This window comes from Pelophylax lessonae, assembly GCF_965119305.1.
Source record: "Pelophylax lessonae genome assembly, chromosome: 5".
Lineage (NCBI taxonomy): Eukaryota > Metazoa > Chordata > Amphibia > Anura > Ranidae > Pelophylax > Pelophylax lessonae.
Window position 1 is genome coordinate 478,320,280 of NC_138772.1, and position 22,580 is coordinate 478,342,859.

The 22,580-nt window shown below is 37.9% G+C and overlaps 1 pseudogene across 1 annotated transcript; it reads right to left on the bottom strand.

The window, feature by feature from the left end:
* Positions 1-5,514: 5,514 nt before the first annotated feature.
* LOC309555643 lies at positions 5,515-21,381 on the bottom strand (annotated as a pseudogene). The gene is made up of 4 exons: positions 21,286-21,381; positions 17,997-18,493; positions 7,076-7,170; positions 5,515-5,656 (listed from the first exon to the last, which is right to left on the bottom strand). The product of its transcript is annotated as an uncharacterized misc_RNA (transcript).
* Between the last annotated feature and the right edge of the window lie 1,199 nt (positions 21,382-22,580).

Consider the following 22,580-nt stretch of genomic DNA (forward strand, 5'->3'; position numbering starts at 1 on the left):
TCTGTTCCAAAAGCGGTACAATTCTTTTCATGGAAATTTGGCGTTATGTATTATAGGCCTACAATTCTTAGTAATTACTGACTTAAACCTGACCAAAACAAGTCTCTAGTAGACATCCCAGATGTGATAAATTTGAAACACAAACAAGTGAATTATAAACGAATCAATAATATTATTTTATTATTTAATATATAATATATATAATAAATTATATTATTGATTAGATTATAATTCATGCGTTATATATTATATATATATGTGTGTATATAGATATATATATATATATATATGTGTATATAGATATATATATATATATATATATATATGTGTGTGTGTGTGTATATATATATTTATATATATATATATATATATAACGCATGAATTATAATCGAATCAATAATATAATTTTATATATATATATATATATATATATATATATATATATATATATGTGTGTGTGTATAGGTATATATATATATATATATATATATATATATATATATATATACATACATATATACATATATATATATATATATATATATATATACATATATTTGCATATATGTATATATATGCATATATATATATATATATATGTATATATATATATATATATATATATATGCATATATATAATATAAAATGTGTTATGTGTTTTGTGCAACGTTTTTTTTTTTTTTTTTTTAATTTCCCTCCCTAGTTCCGCTCCCATGCAGCATTGCTGCTGCAGGGAACGGAACTAGGAAGTCCTCCTACCGACAGACGAGCGGCGGAGATCTTGGCTGGCGGTCACAGCAATGAGAGCTCATCGCTGGATCGCCAGGATAAGGTAAGAGAAGCTCCGCTGCGCTGTCTGCACGCTCTGCCCATTGACCCCGAGCGTGACTCGGGGATACCGCTAATAGCAGAAAATTCCTACCCCGAGTCACGCTCGGGGATACCGCTAAGGCGGTTAATTGTTAACCTTAACCATTTAAAAATATGGATTCAAACGTTTCATTTTATCTGTTATGCTTGGTAGGAAACAGTAAATTGTTTTACCTATAACAGCCTGTTTGTGAGGCCTTTAGTCATTGGGGAGGGGGGGTTCAGTGAGGGAGATTTACTAAAACTGGTACACTCAGAATCTGGTGTAGCTGGAAGCTAACTGGCTTCTAACTTCAGCTTGTTCAATTAAGCTTTGGCAATAAAACCTGAAATCTACATGGTTTCTATACAGAGCTGCACCAATTTTTGCACTCTCCAGTTTTAGTAAATGAGCGTGTGGTGGATGCTCCTCTTTTTTCTCTTTATTGGGATTTTGAGATTTTTTGTGATCCTAGTAGGTCTTCTCCTTTTTTTTATAGCCACCAAGACAGTTTTGCAAAATAAGGTATTTTGGACTGGAAGAAGGATGGTTGGGAAAAGCAATTTTTGCCCTATTGTGCATTTATAACTGACAGTTTATGTTTTATATAATAAATGCTTTCGATAAGTTTTCATCAATTATATTTGACAATGTTTTGATATTTCCTATTGATCTTTTTTATCAACACAAACCATCAGTATAAAGGACACAACGGATTATCAATCTTAAAAAAGTGGACACTGTCAATGAAATGCAAAATTATAATTTTCCAGCAAAGAAGTCAAACCACTATAAAATGCCCTGTGGACTTTTATGTGACTTAAAAAATATCTGAGTATTCCAAGTACAGGAGGAATTTTTCTTCTTCCATGATGCATTTCTAACACAGCTTCTGTAGTATCTTGATAGGATTGTTCACTGCTATTTCATAATAAATACACTTTATTCTTCCAAAGGAAAGATTTATTCTTCTTTATTCTTCCTGGGATGTATAACAGATAACACTATTGTATCTTCTATGCTATTGTCATCTTTGTTTACGAATTATGTTTCAAGGCCTCCCCGCTTTTGCAGTCAACAGTTACAGTGGGGAAAATAGTTATTTGACCCCCGGAAGATTTTGTAAGTTTACCCACTTACAAAGAAATGAAGGGTCTATAATTGTTATCATAGGTGTGTTTTAAATGATAGAGACAGAGTATTAACCATGAATCCAGAAAAAAACACATGATACAAATGTTATAAATTGAGTTGCAGTTCTGTGAGTAAAATAAGTATTTGATCCCCTACCAACCAACAATAATTCTGGCTCCCACAGACAGTACACAGATTAGTCCTGTCAATTTAAGAAGGTGCTCATAACGACAACTCGTTATGTGCATAAAAGACACCTGTCCACAGAATCTTTTTCTTATATTCAGACCTCATCATCATGGGCAAGACCAAAGAGCTGTCAGAAGATGTCAGGGACAAGATTGTAGATCTGCACAAGGCTGGAAGAGACTACAAGACCATCAGCAAGAACCTTGGTGAGAAAGAGACAACTGTTGGGGAGATAAGTTGCAAATGGAAGAAATACAAAATAACGATTGGTCTGAAGCTCCATGCAAGATATCACCTCATGGGGTAAGGATGATCATAAGAAAAGTGAGGGAGCAGCCCAGAACTACACAGGAGCTTGTGAATGATCTCAAGGCAGTTGGGACCACGGTCACCAAAGAAATCATTGCTAACACAATACACCGCCATGGATTGAAATCCTGCAGCCCCCGCAACGTCCCCCTTCTCAAGAAGGCACATGTACAGCACATACCAGTCTGAAGTTTGCCAATTAATATCTAAACAATTCAAAGAAGGATTGTAAGAAAGTGCTGTGGTTAGATGAGACTAGAATTGAGCTCTTTTGCATGAACTCGACTCACCGTGTTTGAAAGGAAGAAAAATGCTGGCTATGACCCCAAGAACACCATCCCTACAGTCAAGCAAGAAGGTGGAAACATTATGCTTTGGGGCTGTTTCTCTGCTAAAGGTACAGACCAACTTTGCCACATTGAGGGGCCAATGGACAGGGCCATGTATTGTAAAATTTTGGATGAGAACCTTCTTCCTTCAGCCAGAACACTGAAGATAGGTCGAGTATGGGTCTTCCAGCATGACAATAACTCAAAGTATACCACCAAGACAACAAAGGAGTGGCTCAAGAAGAAGCACATTAAGATCATGAAGTGGCCTAGCCAGTCTCCAGACCTTAATTCTATAGAACATTTATGGAGGGAGCTGAAACTTCGAGTTGCCAAGCGACAGCCTAGAAACCTTAAAGATTTAATGAAGATCTGTAAAGACTGGACCAAAATCCCTCCTGAGGTGTGTGCAAACCTGGTAACCAACTACAAGAAACATCTTACCTCTGTGCTTGCCATCAAGGGTTTCTCCACCTAGTACTAAGTCATGTTTTGCTTGGGGATCAAATACTTATTTCAATCACTGAACTGCAACTCAATTTTAAACATTTGGAATGTATCATGTTTTTTTTCTGGATATTTGGTTGATATTCTGTCTCTATCATTTAAAATACACCTATGATAAAAATTAAAGACCCTTCATTTCTTTGTAAGTGGGAAAACTTACAACATCTGCAGGGGATCAAACCATTATTTTCCCTACCGTACTTTCATGAACTTTCTTCTTGCAAATATATCTGCTATTTTCAAGAGGAACCAAAGACAACAAGGATTTTACAGTTTATTAATGACTGTTTTGCAAGTTTGCATGGACATGGGCTGTAGCCTTAACATCAGACCAACAAGCATTTCAGATATACTATAACTATGACTATTAAGTAGCTGTATGCTATCTTGTTTTCGGACTGAAAGGTGTTTCTGATATAAACTTAAGAGCTACAACTGGGTATAAAAATAAATGGTTTTGAAACTCCACGTATCTATAAGCATAATATGAAAATTCTAGTCTGCTCGACTTCTGGAGACCAATCTTGGTAGTGATACTTAGGCAAAGTGGCATGAGGCAGGTGAGGAGTACTCCACACCATTAGGCACACATGTTTATGGCTCTTTAAAAGCTAAAACCATTTTAGAAAGCCTGTATTCTTTCTAGTTTTAATGTTTAAAGGGTTGAATTATAGCCATCATGTCATACGACTCATTGTTTTGGGTGCTGTTCACCCAACACATAGTGAGTATTAGAGATAAGTAAATTATTTTTCATTTGAAGTGATAGAAAAAGTTGCAAAGGGCACTTTCGATTCCTACCTTTTGTTATTCTGAAGAAATCCATGTTTGCTCCTCTGTGCCTAGTATCTCACCAAAAATGACATTTTTGTTGCAGGGGATGCCAGAAATCTGACTTGTATCTTAGTGCAGACTTCTGGGGAAATTGGTGAGCCAATCACACAAGCAGGAAATTATGTTTCTGGGGTGTGGTCAGTACACATTCTGTGTACAGAACAACTTCAGGTAGCCATATTGCATTGCATTTTCAGAAAATGAGAGCGCCTGCAGATTGAAAAGGAAATGTAATTATTATTATTATTCAATTACAATATGACTTATGTCGCAATTGTATACACTATATTATTTTTTCTTTAATTTATTTTTTTTTTGCCCACAAAAGTGGAGTTACCCTTTAAATGCACAGTTAAATATAGTACTTCCAGTATACGGGACTTGTTTTACCTGCCAAAGAATTTGTATTTTAATATTTTTTCCCAAGATTTTCACTGTCCTGACAGATAGAAGTAGCTGTCTCTTTTGGTGTGTTCAATATACCACTGAAAGTTTTATAAACATTGGGATTGATTTACTAAAGGAAAATAACTGTGCACATTTTATTTAAATGTAATGTAGTAAAGTTTCACTTTGTAAATAATACCCAATCAGGTGCAAAAATAAAATTGGATGGATTAGGGGGGCGGCCGCCACTGGTAAAAATATATAAAAGAGCATGAAATAAGAAAACTGCAGTCACCATCCCTCCTCCCAAGGAGCCTAAATCCTCTATCATCCAGCTGGGTGTTGGAGCCAAAGAGAGTCCACTTACTTTCCACTGCACTGAGTCATCTGAAGAAGTGACCACACACTGATGATGTCCTACTCCAAATTTGTTTATTCCACTGATAGCACACTCTGAATGTCCGCTGGAAGCTTTGCCCCGGAGGCATTTAACCCAATGCAGGGTTTAATTGTAGGGTAAAAAAGACAATAGAGGCAGGGCTTCCTGTGAAAGTTCAGAGTGAGCTGGAATAAACTAATTTGGAATAAGATGTCTTCAGATTGCCGCCACTTCTTTGGATGACCTAAGGCAGTAACCACATGTAAAGACTGGTAAGTTGCACTGTATTACATTCTTTCTTGGGTTTAGATGCACTTTTAGCAATTCAATTAGATCACCTCCCTGATCCCAGCCTGTAATTGAACCGTGAAGGAGCATTCATTTGTAGATTGATGATCCAATCATAAATGATCCATGATCATTTATGATTTTCAACCCAGTGTGAAAAATTTGGCGAAAGACTATAAAAACTTCCAAAAGTCTTTGAAACTCCACCTAGGGCAAATCAACTGATCTAGGCTGAACATTGACTTAATCATTTTGCTCATCTCAGGCAGGATAAAAATAAAGGCAAAGGACAGCTAGGATGTGTTAATTTAAAAAACTGCCATGTTAAATTTCAAATTTGACTGGAATGTACTTTTAAAGAAGAAAACAGCAATAGCAATTTTCCCCTGCCTATTAGTTGTGAAAAAGGCCTCACTATTAAGGTCACCAGGGTAGGAGAACTCAGAATCCCTTTGAGTCAGAATAACAGTATATCAGTTTCAGAAAAATTGCTGACTGAAGTCCCCTGCAAGTGTTAGAAAAGAGATAAAAATGTGTAGCATTAAGCTGCCGCTGTGATTCTTCAAAAGAATATTTGAGAAATTGCATTGTTTCCCTTTTTATTAATACATTTAAACACTTGTAATAACAACGAGATTGTTTTAACCTTGCAGAATGTGCCAATATACTGTCATTGTCAATTTTCTTTGTACAAGCAGAACAGACAATAGAACCTTTCTTGCTCAGAGATTAAGCTGAAATGTTCAGGCTTTATCGGTCAGCGCATTGCCATTAAAATGAAAGGTTATATTTCAAAGTGAAGCTCTGGCAAATGCTGCTAAAATATAAAGGGCTTTCCATTCTGACTTATACATCTCAGTGACAATATAATCAGACAAAGTGGCAGAAGTTCAGCAGATTGTGTGTGCTAGCAAGTAATAATAAAGCCGTAGACATGGTATTCATTGTCAGAATTAAGAATAATGAACAAGAGTTCAAATCCAAAACATATGTCCCATAAAAAGCCCCACATACACTATTTTCAGTGCAAAGAGCAATAACTTATCCTATCACAGTGACAATAAAATATAATACAAAACGTAAAGGCTGACCCTAACAAGCTAATTTGATTTGGAGAGTGGTATTTATATACTCATTTCCATTTTTTTTTCTTTTCTTAAAGAAATACTCTAGGTTTGAAAAAAAAAAATATGTAAGGTTTGACGTTGACTCAATAGGGAGCTGCTTTTAATTTGTGGGTTCTCCTGGCTTTCCCATAGCTATCTGTTCTATATCTGGATCAGGAGTTCACCGAGAGGGTTTAAGGGTGCAGGACACCCAAAGAGCAAACATGGAGGACAAATATACTGAATTAGCTGTAGGTCCTATGAGAGAGACCACTAAAATAGATGCTGACGGACAGAGGACAGACAGATAAATATGTCACCCTTTCAGAACAGTCACAGTGTTTCCATGCTCCTAAATCTGATTTCTGTCTCTCTGTATGTAAGCAAAAATACCTAAACCTCTGGGTACAGTTCTTCTGGGCAAAACACCTGTTCCCTTCCAAGGTTCATATGGCAATTTCTAGCAAGCTTCTCTGTAACCCTCCTTAGGCTAGAGTATCTCAGCATTCTGAGGTATTCATCCCTAGTACTCCGCTCCCCCCCCCCCTCTTTTTGTGTACCTGTGTTTAATTTCTAACTCGGCTCTATTCAGGCATACACATCAGCCTAGGTGCTTAAGTTTCCAGGGTCCTTAGCACATGACTCGTGCTGAGGCCTGGCCCAAACAGCAATTCTCCACACAGGCCTCCTCCCAGGTAAAAGCCCCAGGAGAGAGAGTTCTAGAAAGTTTCTCCCAAACATCTATCATCTTTTTAGGTCATACCTCTGTACAACATAATCAGGGATTGACTGAGTCAGAAAAATATTCATGATGTAGTGGCAAATCCTTCTCATGCTGAACCTCCTTCCAGCAACAGGCTGAAGGAATCAACCCACCAAGCTTAAACATAAAATTTAAAGTAGAACTATAGACAAACTATGGAGAAATAATAAATATTATTAATAAAAAGTAAAAGTGAACTGTGCATACGCCGATGATGTAATCGGTTAGAGCCAATGTGAATATCTCCTTAACGGTGCAAGTTTAAGATATATTTGCAGTGCCTACAGGTAAGGTTTATCATAAGCTTACCTGTAGGGAAAGGTTTAAAATAAGAAGTTAATTCCACGTTAACAGAGGAAAGGGACCCTTCATAGGCACTAATCAAGAGTGCTGAGAATCTCTCCATGAATGTAAGGCTATGAATGGAGGACAGGGAGATGAATTAAAGGCCCTCCTCCTTCATTCATAGAGCGTCAGTTTTGCTGATTACTTCCTACACATCCTACAGGTGTGCCTCTTCATAGGCAGGTTTAGGGCATCCCTAAGCATGTTATATGGGGAATTTAGCATTTTTGCATGATTAAAATTGAACCAGCCCCCCAGTGCAGTTTCCAGCTCCCCATGGCCTTTGTTTGACAATCCCTTGCCTATTAGCTTTGCAAACATCCAGATTTTAGTTTAAAGATTCAGTTACTATTCACCTAAAGGGGTTTGGATTCAGGTCTCATTAAACGAACCCTGGTACCTTTGGCTCATCACTACTTAACAGATCAATCTGTATGTTACCCCTTACTGAATGTCTATCCATACTTTAGTTCTGGTTTCAATTATTAAGTGTATAGTTATTATTATATCCTGACATTTAATAACCCTACTCAGATTTCCAAGTTTTATTGAATCCCTGGATTTGTAAAGCTTTACCCAAACTGTATTGCTATACTACATTTTCAAATGAGAATGTACATTGACATTTGTTACATGCATTGCAGGTGGAAGGGACTATGAATCTGCCGTTTAAAGTGCCTGTAAAACAACGCATACAGAACTCCAGTGGATAACAATAATGTTTAGAATGAACTTGCAATGAACTGATATATTTGTAGCCTTTGATATTTTGTGTGTGCAAGTGTTCATTTTTTGACCAGATGTAGTCACTGATGTAGCACTATGTTTATATCTTTATAAATAACCATTACAACTTTAACTTAATCCCTGATAGACTGTCAAAACATTTTTTGTTCTCATTCCATTGTATTATGAAATATCTCTTTGAAAACAGAATCTAAAGGCTGAAAGTTTGATATTTTAATGTAAAGTGCAAAAGCACCAAAATCTTACTTTAACCAAGAGCTTGGTTGACAAGCGCTCATATCTGAGACTCTGGGGATGTGACTTTGTGGTCCTTTTTCCTACAGTACCCCTTGTTACTCTGGATTTCCAGGAAAGATTTGGGGCCTTTTGCGTGCAAAGAAAAGGTGACAAGACCAAAAGATATACTTAGGCATTCAAACAACATAACGTATGCTAGAATTTTCAAAGAAAGTATTCATTAAAGCTTGACTCCTATAAAATAACCATTGAAATGTGTCTGTGCTTCCACTGCAAGGGTTACCTCCTAGTTTATGTCTAGGAGACTTGGTGCAGCAATTTAACTCACTTGATCAAACCCTCCTGCAGGCTCCTCTGCCTTGTTAGACCATTCCCCACAGCCTTTTTTCCCCCTATTCTCAAGCAGTCTAAGGTCCTCTAATGACATCAAGATCAAGCAGGAACCAGAGCCTTGAAACTGATATGATGGTGCTGAGGAACAGTCTACCACCACAGCGCAGAGGAACCCAGCCGGCCGGGGGAGCAGGGATCAGGTAAGTAAAACTGTTTTCCTCCCCCCAGACATAAACAAGCAATTATCATTTAACATAGTTTCCCAAATAATGCCTGATCATGTGACTGGAACAGTCTATAAATTTGTTTGTTCTCTGGAGTCACACATACAATATGCTCCCGTTCCTCTGATGATACGCTGTGATGTGAAACTAGTTGGTCGGGGCCACGAACACATGACCTCTTTCACGCCTGCTGATGCATGCTGTCAGCGAGGCTACATGTGGTTTGAATGCTTTTTATTGTTCTGAAGCATGTGAGTGTTTTTAACAATAAACATGTACGAGCAGTATTCATGCTATGTGCAGCCTATGTTCCTTTTCCTCTATTGCGGCTGTCTGAGTTGAATCCGAAGTTATGGCGTTGATATTGCTGAATATTATATGTTGAAACCCTGTGGACCATACTGATCCCATTTAGAGACACCGGGAGTGGTCCATTATTTCTCATGTGTGTTTGATCCCTCTAATTGGGGATCACAACCATCTGGCAAGAAGCTTGATTGTGGTGGAGGGCACTTGTGTATGGCGGAATCCCTTAACAATTCATGTGGCTTGTCACCCAGTGGGATATATCATTATCTGGAGAAGAATTAGATACACATTCATTCCACTATATGCTTTCATTGCTATTGGCATATGGACTTCACAATTCACTGTGTTATTGTATATTGATACATTTTCAGTATTTCATTTCTTGCATAGTAACCAGAAGAGCACTATTATTTATGTATGTATAAGCAATTAACCCTTGCAACGAGGGTGTAGCTCCATTGCAAAAGATGTTTTTTATGTTTTTTCAGCATTTGGCTTTTCAGTAATTTTAAAGCTTGCAAGAAAATTTTTCTGATTTCACATTACACAAAAGTAGTACAATATTTCAAAATGTACGGCTTGTTCACACTTGTCTGCTGTGGTTTTGAGCTCTACATGTCTCCCCTAGGCTCACAGGTAACAATTGATTTTTTTCATGTGTCCTGTTCACACTATAAAGCAAAGAAAAAGAAAACAGTGCTCTGCATTTTGGAAGAGCAAGGTACCACCAGCCAGAATTCAAGCCAGAAATTACACTTCCAGTGCACAGTAAAACATAGCAAAATGCCCATACTGATAAAAAACAGTCTTTGAGTTCTAGCCAAGTTACTTTGCCTAAGCCTACAAGATGTAATCAGTCTACTGCAGGCAGAGGAAGGGTTTCCTCAGTCTCCTCTCCCCCATAATTAGACCACAATATTATAACCTAGTAGCAAGTCACAAGGTGAGAGGCTGCAGTAAAAAGCTGATGTATTTGTAAATTTTGTGAACATATAACTGCGCAAGTGCCAAAGTTTACAAGTCATCTCTTTGCCTGCATGCATTGCACATGGTACACATGGCCATGGGACTGTTAGTGTGCTGAACTTCCTTAAGACACAGAACTTCTTCCTGTGCTTTGATATGGGGGTGAGTCTAAGAAAGGCTGTAATCCTAAAAACAAGTGGTAGGGCAACAGTGGCTTATAGATGAATTCTCACTAATTTAACTTTTATTTAACCTAGACGGGATCCAAGTGCATATAACACTTGGCCCCATTTGGATCAGAGGCCCCTTTAGGCAATCTAAGTTGCTCTTTTTCTGGCTGTAGCTCTACCCCATGCTTAAGCCCAAATTATGATGTTGCTGTAGGGGTGGGGGGTAACGCTAGCATTGAGCTTCAACCCCTCTCTAAGATGGCCAATCTTTTACTATCATTAATGAAAAATCAGCGCTTATCTAGAAGTCCCTCTAACTAAAAAAGGCAGATAAGAAGCAATTAAGCTAAAAATGGATGCTATCATCCCATTCACATTTCGTGATCACCACTTTGTTCTTTTATATGTACAGGTCATAACTTCAGTTTTGCCAACGTATTTGAATTTTTCCATGTCTTCATAAGGCTTGGATACCCCAAAATACTCACATACCTCCTTTTCACTCCACTGCTGCACTTACCCTCAGTCTCCTCCACTAAACTTTTAGGCATGAAGGAATACTAATTTCCGTACTACAGAGTGACTTACAAAGTTCATTTAGTGGTAGAGCCTAGAGAAATGTGGTAGCTCCCTGACAATAACCTGTTCCAGGTAACACATAGAAGTATGGGGCTCTTTTAATTAAATGGCTGTAAACGATGTTGTGAGCAAGTGCTTAAGTCAGAGTGTGGCCTCAAGTTGTTACATCTAACAGACCCTGTCAAACTGAGGTCCTTTGGCAATGATTAAAGTTTAGATAACAGCCTCTATATGGTCAAATGGAGTCTCCTCCTGACTAATCTCCCACAACTCTGCCTCTACAACCATCCCCAGTAGTGAACAGAGCAAGATATCTCCTTTGTCTCAACCTTCTAAATGTCCACAGTAGATTACTTTTCCCTACTGGTGATTCCCCTAGCTCTGGCTTAGGTCGTCCTGGCTCCCATTTCCCACTAACAGCCCCAGTGGTCTTACCTTTCTGTGGAGATATACTGTAGATCCTGTAGAGCTGGCATGTCCAGGTGCTTTCAGCTTTCCAGTCAAGGCCCCTCTTCCACAGCCATGGAAGCAACCATCTGTGTGCTCAATGCAAGCTGGTCTGTAGCGCCTCTGATTCTAACATCACACCCTTGGACGGAATAAGGAAAATTGTACCCATTATACAGTGGGTACGGAAAGTATTCAGACCCCCTTAAATTTTTCACTCTTTGTTATATTGCAGCCATTTGCTAAAATCATTTAAGTTCATTCTTCTTCCTCATGAATGTACACATAGCACCCCATACTGACAGAAAAACACAGAATTGTTGACATTGTTGCAGATTTATTAAAAAAGAAAAACTAAAATATCACATGGTCCTAAGTATTCAGACCCTTTGCTGTGACACTCATATATTTAACTCAGGTGCTTTCCATTTCTTCTGATCATCCTTGAGATGGTTCTACACCTTCATTTGAGTCCAGCTGTGTTTGATTATACTGATTGGACTTGATTAGGAAAGCCACACACCTGTCTATATAAGACCTTCCAGATCACAATGCATGTCAGAGCAAATGAGAATCATGAGGTCAAAGGAACTGCCTGAAGAGCTCAGAGACAGAATTGTGGCAAGGCACAGATCTGGCCAAGGTTACAAAAAGATTTCTGCTGCACTTAAGGTTCCTAAGAGCACAGTGGCCTCCATAATCCTCAAATGGAAGACGTTTGGGACGACCAGAACCCTTCCTAGAGCTGGCCGTCCGGCCAAACTGAGCTATCGGGGGAGAAGAGCCTTGGTGAGAGAGATAAAGAAGAACCCAAAGATCACTGTGGCTGAGCTCCAGAGATGCAGTCAGGAGATGGGAGAAAGTTGTAGAAAGTCAACCATCACTGCAGCCCTCCACCAGTCGGGGCTTTATGGCAGAGTGGCCCGACGGAAGCCTCTCCTCAGTGTAAGACACATGAAAGCCCGCATGGAGTTTGCTAAAAAACACCTGAAGGACTCCAAGATGGTGAGAAATAAGATTCTCTGGTCTGATGAGACCAAAATAGAACTTTTTGGCCTTAATTCTAAGCGGCATGTGTGGAGAAAACCAGGCACTGCTCATCACCTGTCCAATACAGTCCCAACAGTGAAGCATGGTGGTGGCAGCATCATGCTGGGTGTTTTTCAGCTGCAGGGACAGGACGACTGGTTGCAATCGAGGGAAAGATGAATGCGGCCAAGTACAGGGATATCCTGGACAAAAACCTTCTCCAGAGTGCTCTGGACCTCAGACTGGGCCGAAGGTTTACCTTCCAACAAGACGATGACCCTAAGCACACAGCTAAAATAACGAAGGAGTGGCTTCACAACAACTCTGTGACTGTTCTTGAATGGCCCAGCCAGAGCCCTGACTTAAACCCAATTGAGCATCTCTGGAGAGACCTAAAAATGGCTGTCCACCAACGTTTACCAACCAACCTGACAGAACTGGAGAGGATCTGCAAGGAGGAATGGCAGAGGATCCCCAAATCCAGGTGTGAAAGACTTGTTGCATCTTTCCCAAAATGACTCCTGGCTGTATTAGATCAAAAGGGGGCTTCTACTAAATACTGAGCAAAGGGTCTGAATACTTAGGACCATGTGATATTTCAGTTTTTCTTTTTTAATAAATCTGCAACAATGTCAACAATTCTGTGTTTTTCTGTCAGTATGGGGTGCTATGTGTACATTCATGAGGAAGAAGAATGAACTTAAACGATTTTAGCAAATGGCTGCAATATAACAAAGAGTGAAAAATTTAAGGGGGTCTGAATACTTTCCGTACCCACTGTATATGTTGATCACTGAATGTTTTTGCAGCTTGGAAATAAAGTTTTATGTATTTTTTAGATATGTTTCACTAAAAAAGCTTTTTATGAATTAAAGAATTATGCTTTAAAATGTCCATAAAAATCTCCTCCAAATATCTGTTTTTGTTTATGATTTGACTATTGGGAATGCTGCCATTTATTGATAGGTAAAGATGCTTTGTGTTTATATTATTTATTATATGTTATCATATATTTTCTTTTTAAACATGGATTGCAAAGTGGAAACTGTATCTAATTAAAATCCATTTTGCCAACATTATAAATTGTATGCAAAAAATAGTTATAAATTTAATAAATTTAATAGAAAAAAAAGTTTCATAAAACTGAACACAATAAAGCCATGAAAAACATAGGCATGTCAAGTATATCACATAAAACACAATGCTTAAAACAGAGTAAAAGTACATAATAAGTAAGAATGGTTTGACAAACCCCAATGCTACATTCATAATTTTACAGTTAAAATATACAGTTTTATGTCATAACATAAGTCACAACCTGATACCCACAAGAAAAAACAAACTGATATTATTTCTCCAAAGTTAGTATTACTCCAAGCAGCAATTAAATTGGCCTCATTAACCATGGTTACCTGGACCAAGCAAGAGACCGTTCTCCTCCCTTTATTTTCAAATTGCCAACATTCAGGTCACACTCTGCTGCCATCTTTTTTTCTCTGTCTCATTAGTATGTATCAATATGTATGTGTAACAACGGTGGAAAATATAAGGCTGTTATTAGATTATAAATTATTTATCTAATAACAGTGGGAAACAACAAAATGTATAAAAAAGCAAGACTGCATACACTTGAGAAGATTAGATTAACTCTTAATTGTTGCAGCACAATATACTGAAATTGCAGGTATACTGGACAGCCACTAAAATATCTAGCGAACATTTAAAATGAACAGACACACCAAGAGCAGTTTTGATAAAAAGCATAAAACAAAACTTTATTGGACATCAAAATACATAAAGCTTCTTACACATAAAAGTTACCATAAACATTACACAAAATACCACAACTTAAACATACACTCCTATTCCAAATATCCCAAAATATCAAATAATATTTAGCTCTGGTAGTTGAATGTCAATAGCTTACACTGGATAGCTGGAGGAACAGGACAATAGGAAATCCTGGCTGCATGCTTGGTCTTTCGGCAGCTCCAAAAAAACAGCGAACCATCTTAAAAGGAACCTCCCTTCCCCCATGCTAGAGACTCAATGTATAGTCCTGCATACCAGAGACAACCCACAGGATGTAAATATTCCTGCTGACCACTCACAGGTTGTTTTGTGAGTGATGTTAGCAAGACACGGTTTCACTTCCCCACAAAACCACATGGTCAATTGGATATGTGGCAGCCATCTTTACACACAATGTCAAAGCTCACTAAACCACCTGTGGGTGAGAGATATTATTACACATGTATGGGAACATTTGTCATGAATTAGTTAAAAATACCCACAACTGATAGAAACATAGAAACATAGAATGTGTCGGCAGATAAGAACCATTTGGCCCATCTAGTCTGCCCAATATATCTGAATCCTATGAATAGTCCCTGGCCCAACTTGTATGAAGGATAGCCTTATGCCTATCCCATGCATGCTTAAACTCCTTCACTGTATTTGCAGCTACCACTTCTGCAGGAAGGTTATTCCATGCATCCACTACTCTCTCAGTAAAGTAATACTTCCTCATATTACTTTTAAACCTTTGCCCCTCTAATTTAAAACAGTGTGGTAGTTTTTCTTCTTTTAAATATGCTCTCCTCCTTTACCGAGTTGATTCCCTTTATGTATTTAAAAGTTTCTATCATATCCCCTCTGTCTCTTCTTTCTTCCAAGCTATACATGTTAAGGTCCTTTAACCTTTCCTGGTAAGTTTTTTCCTGCAATCCATGTACTAGTTTAGTAGCTCTTCTCTGGACTCTCTCTAGAGTATCTATATCCTTCTGGAGATATGGCCTCCAGTACTGCGCACAATACTCCAAGTGAGGTCTCACCAGTGTTCTGTACAGCGGCATAAGCACTTCTCTCTTTCTACTGCTTATACCTCTCCCTATACATCCAAGCATTCTGCTGGCATTTCGTGCTGCTCTGTTACATTGTCTTCCCACCTTTAAGTCTTCTGAAATAATTACTCCTAAATCCCTTTCCTCAGATACTGAGGTCAGGACTGTGTCAAATATTCTATATTCTGCCCTTGGGTTTTTACGCCCCAGGTGCATTATCTTGCACTTATCCACATTAAATTTCAGTTGCCAGAGTTCTGACCATTCTTCTAGTTTTCCTAAATCCTTTTCATTTGGCGTTTCCCTCCAGGAACATCAACCCTGTTACATATCTTTTAGTCATCAGCAAAAAGACAAACCTTACCATCGAGGCCTTTTGCAATATCACTTATGAAGATATTAAACAAAATTGGTCCCAGTACAGATCCCTGAGGTACCCCACTGGTAACATGACCTTGTTCTGAATGTTCTCCATTGACTACAACCCTCTGTTGTCTGTCACTCAGCCACTGCCTTATCCACTCAACAATATGGGAGTCCATGCTCAATGACTGCAGTTTATTGATAAGTCTTCTATGTGGGACAGTGTCAAAAGCCTTACTAAAATCTAGATATGCAATGTCTACTGCACCTCCACCGTCTATTATTTTAGTCACCCAGTCAAAAAAATCTATAAGATTTGTTTGACATGATCTCCCTGAAGTAAACCCATGTTGTTTTTCATCTTGCAATCCATGGGATTTAAGATATTCCACAATCCTATCCTTTAATAGGGTTTCCATTAATTTGCCTACTATTGATGTCAGACTCACTGGTCTATAGTTGCTCGATTCCTCCCTACTACCTTTCTTGTGAATGGGCACGACATTTGCCAATTTCCAATCTTCCGGGACGACTCCTGTTACTAATGATTGGTTAAATAAATCTGTTAATGGTTTTGCCAGCTCACCACTAAGCTCTTTTAATAATTTTGGGTGTATCTCATCAGGACCCTGTGACTTATTTGTCTTCACTTTAGACAGCAATCTTAGAACGTCTTCCTCTGTAAAGACACATGCATCAAATGATTCATTAGTCATCCTTTCGAGTGGAGGTCCTTCTCCTTCTTTTTCTTCTGTAAAAACTGAACAGAAGTATTCATTAAGGAGGTCGGCTAGCCCTTTATTCTCTTCTACATACCTTCCGTCCTTTGTTTTTAATTTAGTTATTCCTTGTTTTAATTTCCTTTTTTCATTTATATATCTGAAGAATGTCTTATCCCCCTTTTTCATAGACTGAGCTAGTTTTTCTTCTGCCTGCGCTTTAGAAGTTCTTATAACTTGCTTGGCCTCTTTCTGCCTAATCTTGTAGATTTCCTTATCTTCATTGCTCTGGGTTTTTTTATAATTACAAAATGCTAGCTTTTTATTTTTAATGATTTGGGCCACTTCTGCTGAGTACCACAGTGTTCTCTTCCTTTTTTTGCTTTTACTGACAAGTCTAATGCAATTTTCTGTTGCCTTCAATAATGCACCTTTTAAGTAGTCCCATTTCTCCTGGACTCCATGTAATCCGTTCCAGTCTGATAAGGACTCATTTATGACTAATTTCATTTTTGAAAAGTCTGTTTTTCTAAAATCTAAAACTTTTGTTTTTGTGTGGTGTGACTCTTTCACAGTTCTTATATTAAACCACACTGACTGGTGATCACTAGATCCCAAGGTTTCGCCTACAATGACATCATATACCGAATCCCCATTTGTGAATACCAAATCCAAAATTGCCTCCCTCCGGGTTGGCTCCTCAACCACTTGATGCAGAGACAACCCCAGTAGGGAATTTAGAATATCTGTACTCCTGGTAGAACTTGCTTTTTTGGTTTTCCAGTTTATATCTGGAAGATTGAAATCTCCCATAATGATAACTTCTCCTTTCATTGTCATTTTAGCTATTTCTTCAACTAGTAGATCATCTAGTTCTTTAACTTGACCAGGTGGTCTATATATCACACCTACACGAGTTACTGCATGATTAGCAAACTGCAACGTAACCCAAACTGACTCTATGTTGGCCTCACCAACTTGTATTAGGTTAGATTTAATGCTATCTTTCACATACAGGGCCACTCCTCCTCCTTACTTGCCTTCTCTGTCTCTTCTGTATAAAGAGTACCCTGGTATGGTTATGTCCCAGTCTTTTCTTTCATTAAACCATGTCTCCGTAACAGCCACTAAATCTACATTCTCAGATGCCATTATTGACCCAAGTTCATTGATTTTTTTACCTAAACTGCGAGCATTTGTGGACAGGACTCTGAGCTTATCATTTCTTAACCTCTGTGCGTCTGACCTATTCTGGCATTGTTTCGGGGGGCAATTGGACTCTTGTATTTCCACTCTTTTGCCCCCCCCCCTTCCTAGTTTAAATACTCTTTCGCAAATTCTTGGAGTTGTTCACTAAGTACATTTGTTCCTTTGAGAGAAAGATGCAAACCATCTTTTTTGTACAGTTCCTTTCTATTCCAAGTAGAGCTATCATGAGAAACAAAGCCAAATCCTTGCTCTTGACACCATTTACTAAGCCATATGTTGAACTCCTTTATGCGCCTCTGCCTATCATTCTGAACATTATGCACAGGCAGAACTTCAGAAAATGAAATCGTGGATGCAAAATCCTGTACGTCATTTCCAAGTGTGATAAAAGATTTTTTCACCTCTGACACTTCATTGCAAGCCAGGTCATTTGTCCCTAGATGGACAAGAACATCCACGTCCCCTTCCTGCTTTGCTTGCTTAACAATATTAATAATACGTCTTCTATTTCGTCTAGCAGTAGCACCAGGGAGACATCTCACAAAACCATTTTCTTTAAGCTCCACACTTCTTATGATTGAATCACCCAGCAACAGCTGCTTCCTTTGAGACTTCACTTTATCTTTTTTCTCCTTGGCTGCAGTCTTGCATACATTAGACATAGGAGTCGATGGTTTCGCACCCTCTGTGCTTGAGTCCATATCCATGTTGTCCTTACATTCTGAGAATGTTGCAAATGAATTATGGAGAACCACCGACTGTGGGACATGTCTTCTATCCACCACTTTAAGTCTTCCAGAACCTACAGTAACCCATCTGCCATTTCTGGGGGTCCTCTGTGGCAGTGGCATTGCAGCAGTCCCAGCTGGAGTTTGTTTAACAAATAATTTAAATATCTCTGATTTCAAAAATGTAATTTCCTGCTGCAGTAAGGAGAATTGTCTACAGATCTGACAGCATCCGAATCTCCAAAGAGTGGAACATGAAATACAGTGCCTCCTTTCTTGATGTGTTTCACCCACAATTAGGGCTCAAATTAGAACTAAAGGCAAAACTTTTTCATATTGGATATGGTTAGGGTAAGTCATAACCCCTGTAATTTTTTGCCATCTGTGTCCCAATGGGGAGCTTTCCCTTCACTTCCTGTCCCAAAGCCACAACAGGAAGTGAGAGTAAATCCCTCTAAAATGATGAAAATCCTTGGTAGTCACCAGGGCAACCAAAACTAGTGTTTCCATTGGAAGATTCAGATGACTCTGCCTAAGATAATATACCTGTTACTATTATAATACGATATTGCTTAGGCTGTACTAAGCACTCATTGATAGAGATGCTATATGCATATCTCTAGCTATAGTTATATTTGAACAATCTATTTCCAAATTCTAATTTCATTTAAAAAAAGCAAATATAGTTGTATGCCTATTTGACGGCTTAAAAAAAAAAAAACCCTGTAGGAAAAAAATAAGGATGCTATACAGGGAATTGCCATTTAAAATGAATGGTTTAATGGAAAAAGTGATGCATAGTGTGAGACCATAAATAGACCCATACACTTCAAATGAACAAAATACTTAATAAACCAAATTAGACGTTAGGTTAGAGAACCCAAACATCTGAAGTGAAACACAGGTCTTGGTTCCTGCATGCCTTGTTACGCAAATGTTTGCACCTAGATAAATAAAACATTTTTAATTGGGTTCTGCCAGCTAGGGCTGTGCCATTACATCATGCTTGATATAACTTTGTCAGTTATGTCATAGTGTATGTACTTGTAATACAGGAGAGTAAGGTTAAGAAAATAAACGTATGCAAATGCATGGTTTGACACACAGAATACACCTACATGATTTTATATATATATATATATATATATATATATATATATATATATATATATACAGTATCTCACAAAAGTGAGTACACCCCTCACATTTTTGTAAATATTTTATTCTATCTTTTCATGTGACAACACTGAAGAAATGACACTTTGCTACAATGTAAAGTACTGAGTGTACAGCTTGTATAACAGTGTAAATTTGCTGTCCCCTGTGGCAGTGGCAGTTACAAGTATTTTGAGTCTCAGGTACTAAATGGTCAGAATAATCTAATAGATACTATCTGGCTCGTTGTAAAAAGGAATTAAATTGGTGATAAGAAAAGAAATGTTGCGCTGTCATCAAGTGAGTGCACATATAAATACATAAATATATAAAGGAAACAATAAATAAAGTGCATATAGTACCTCAAGTCGGTAAATAAAGAGAACTCCTTAAATTCATATAATTAAATATAAAAAATCTGTGCTATAATGCAAAGAAATTCATCCAACTTATAGTCCACAATTTGGCCTAAAATACTTAGCCAGACAAATGAAGATCTGGGTAAGGTGTCTTCTTACTTAATAAATGCTTGGGATTATAACTATCATACTCAGAGCATTCTGACAGGTGTTGAAAACTGAACTCCAGGAATTATATTTTTTGCATACTTACGTTGGTTCAGCTTGGCTCAATGTAAGTATGCATATCTGATATCCATAGGGCTGCTGAGGATGCTGTAAATAACTGTAGTAGCTGGCACTACATAGAGTGAGAGCTGTGATCTTCTGGGTTCTGTACAAATGCCTTTCTCTCTTCATACTGACCACAGGGAGTTACTTGCTCTGAACCACCACCATTCATAGTACTTTTTTCAATGAATACAAGGCAACCTTTGATTGGATGGGTGGAGATTGTGATGTCATCACTCCTCTTTTCCACCTTGCCCAATCAGAGAATGCCTTGTATTCATTAAACATATAAAAGGCGATCTAAGAATGGCAGAGGTGCCGAGCAAGTGACCCCATGTGGTCAGTGTGCAGTGGGAAAGCAAATTGCACAGAACCAAGATATCACAGCTATTGCTATATGTATCACTATATAGTGATTTACAGTATCCCCAATGGCCCTCCTGATATCAGATATGCATGCTTCAATTAGGCCAAGCTGACCCAATGTAATTATGTAAAAATTCCAGAAGTTCAGCTTTAAACTTCTTTAATTTGAATTTGTTTTCATTGTAGTTCCTGTTTACATTACCATAAAAATGGTATCAAGGTATGAACATTTTTTTTACCAAAGGTTTAGTCCAGAAGCCTGTTTAGCACATTATAAATTGAAGGGATATAGATACAAATCACTCAACAACATTAAAATGGAGAACAAATTTATAGGATACAAAAAACAAAAAAAAAAAACCTCCAAACTCCCACCCCTCCTGAACTATCTTACAATAACACTCCCAACCCATCTTCTTTCTTGCCTCCTGTAGTACTGTTTACTACACCTTGGCAGAAGTCTGCTTTGTCTCTGGCTGCCGGAGTTGACCGAAGACGACTTCTGCCAAGGTGCAGTAAATAGTGCAGTAGGACATGGCTTCACCACAAAGGTAAGAACGAAGCTAGGGTCGGGGTGTTAGTGTAGGTTAGTTCAGGAAGGATAGGAGGGTAAGTTAAGAGAGATACTGAACACAAATGCCAAAATAACATTTCTAAATAGTCTGAATACAGACACAAACAGAGTTTGACAAATAAGTTTTAAAATAGTGGTTATATGACCTATTTAACCCTATATAAAAAAACCTTCTCTTGTTTATAGACATGTTCATACTGAATATAATATAACATTCTTTTTTTTTTATCATCTCAACCTTTGGTAAGTTTCCAGACTTGTTCTGAGATCTTCCTAAATTCTTTAGAAGACTATCGCAAAAGTAGCGATGGGAAAAGAACAAGTTTCTAGTCATGATTATACCTTTCAATACTCTAATTTTGTGCTGTTATGATTTCAAGATGTTACCAGTTACAGTAGTGATATGTGTTTTTGGCAATGTTACAGGGATAAATCACAGCTGAGCTATTGTGGTGAAGCAAATAATTCTTGTGGCCCCAAGCCCAATATACTGAGCTACTTGGTCCATAGTAACTTAATAATAACACTGATAACACACTTCATGAAAAAATATCAAGATAGTAAAATACATTAAAATAAATTCCTTGTTGAAGAAATGAAGGCATAAATAGATTGTTTCTCAAGAAGCGCTATCTAAGAAAACTGAAGTCAACAACAAACAGATGTGATTTTTAGAGGAACCCGTTGAATTGATGAGATCAAAGTTATCTGCAATGAATGTTGGAGTAAAATATAAATGGATTGTTGTACAATACGGGACATACTGCAAAATTTCTTGAGGATTTAATAATTGATAAGAGATTTACAATTTGAAAATGGGAAACACAATGTTCTTAGCAAGTCAAGATTGTACTTGGAAAAAAAGGCTCTGCAAGCAGTCTGGATCAATTTGGGTGGCATAATGTTATCTGTGGTAGGAGTTGGGATAAAGAGATGCACTTTCTTTCTCATGCTCTGTCATGTTATAGGGTCAGAACAGCTAATACATAAATACAAATGATCCAACCAAAAGGCCCATTAAACGATAATCAAATATTTTTTATTTAAGGATTATGAGTACTCTAATCTGTCTTTATATTAGTTCCTGTGACCCCCTGTAATGCAGCACTGAGACTGCAAGAAGGAAGGCCACCAATCTTAGCCTACTGTTTTGCACCATGTTGTCAGTTTAAAATTGTTAACATACTTGTGATGTACACACTCAGCTCAAGGGGCAATAAACAAAGCACCAGCAGACTGAGAGTGATATGATAGAGCCGGTCAACTGAGCAGATAACTGTTTACACACACACATGGTAGCTGCCCCCACATGATTTAACAGAATCACACACCATTCACAATCTGCTGTGATGATTCTGACCTTTTAAAATTGTCTCTACCACTCACTGCCACACACAGTCACGAATGTTACCAATTTTATATGTGCCCCTGGACGACATCAACGCATGCAACTTTTATATCTATGTGCAAAAAAATCTTGCAATTTTACACTATGTGGAGCCTTTTGTGTTTTGGGGGACTCCTATGACAACC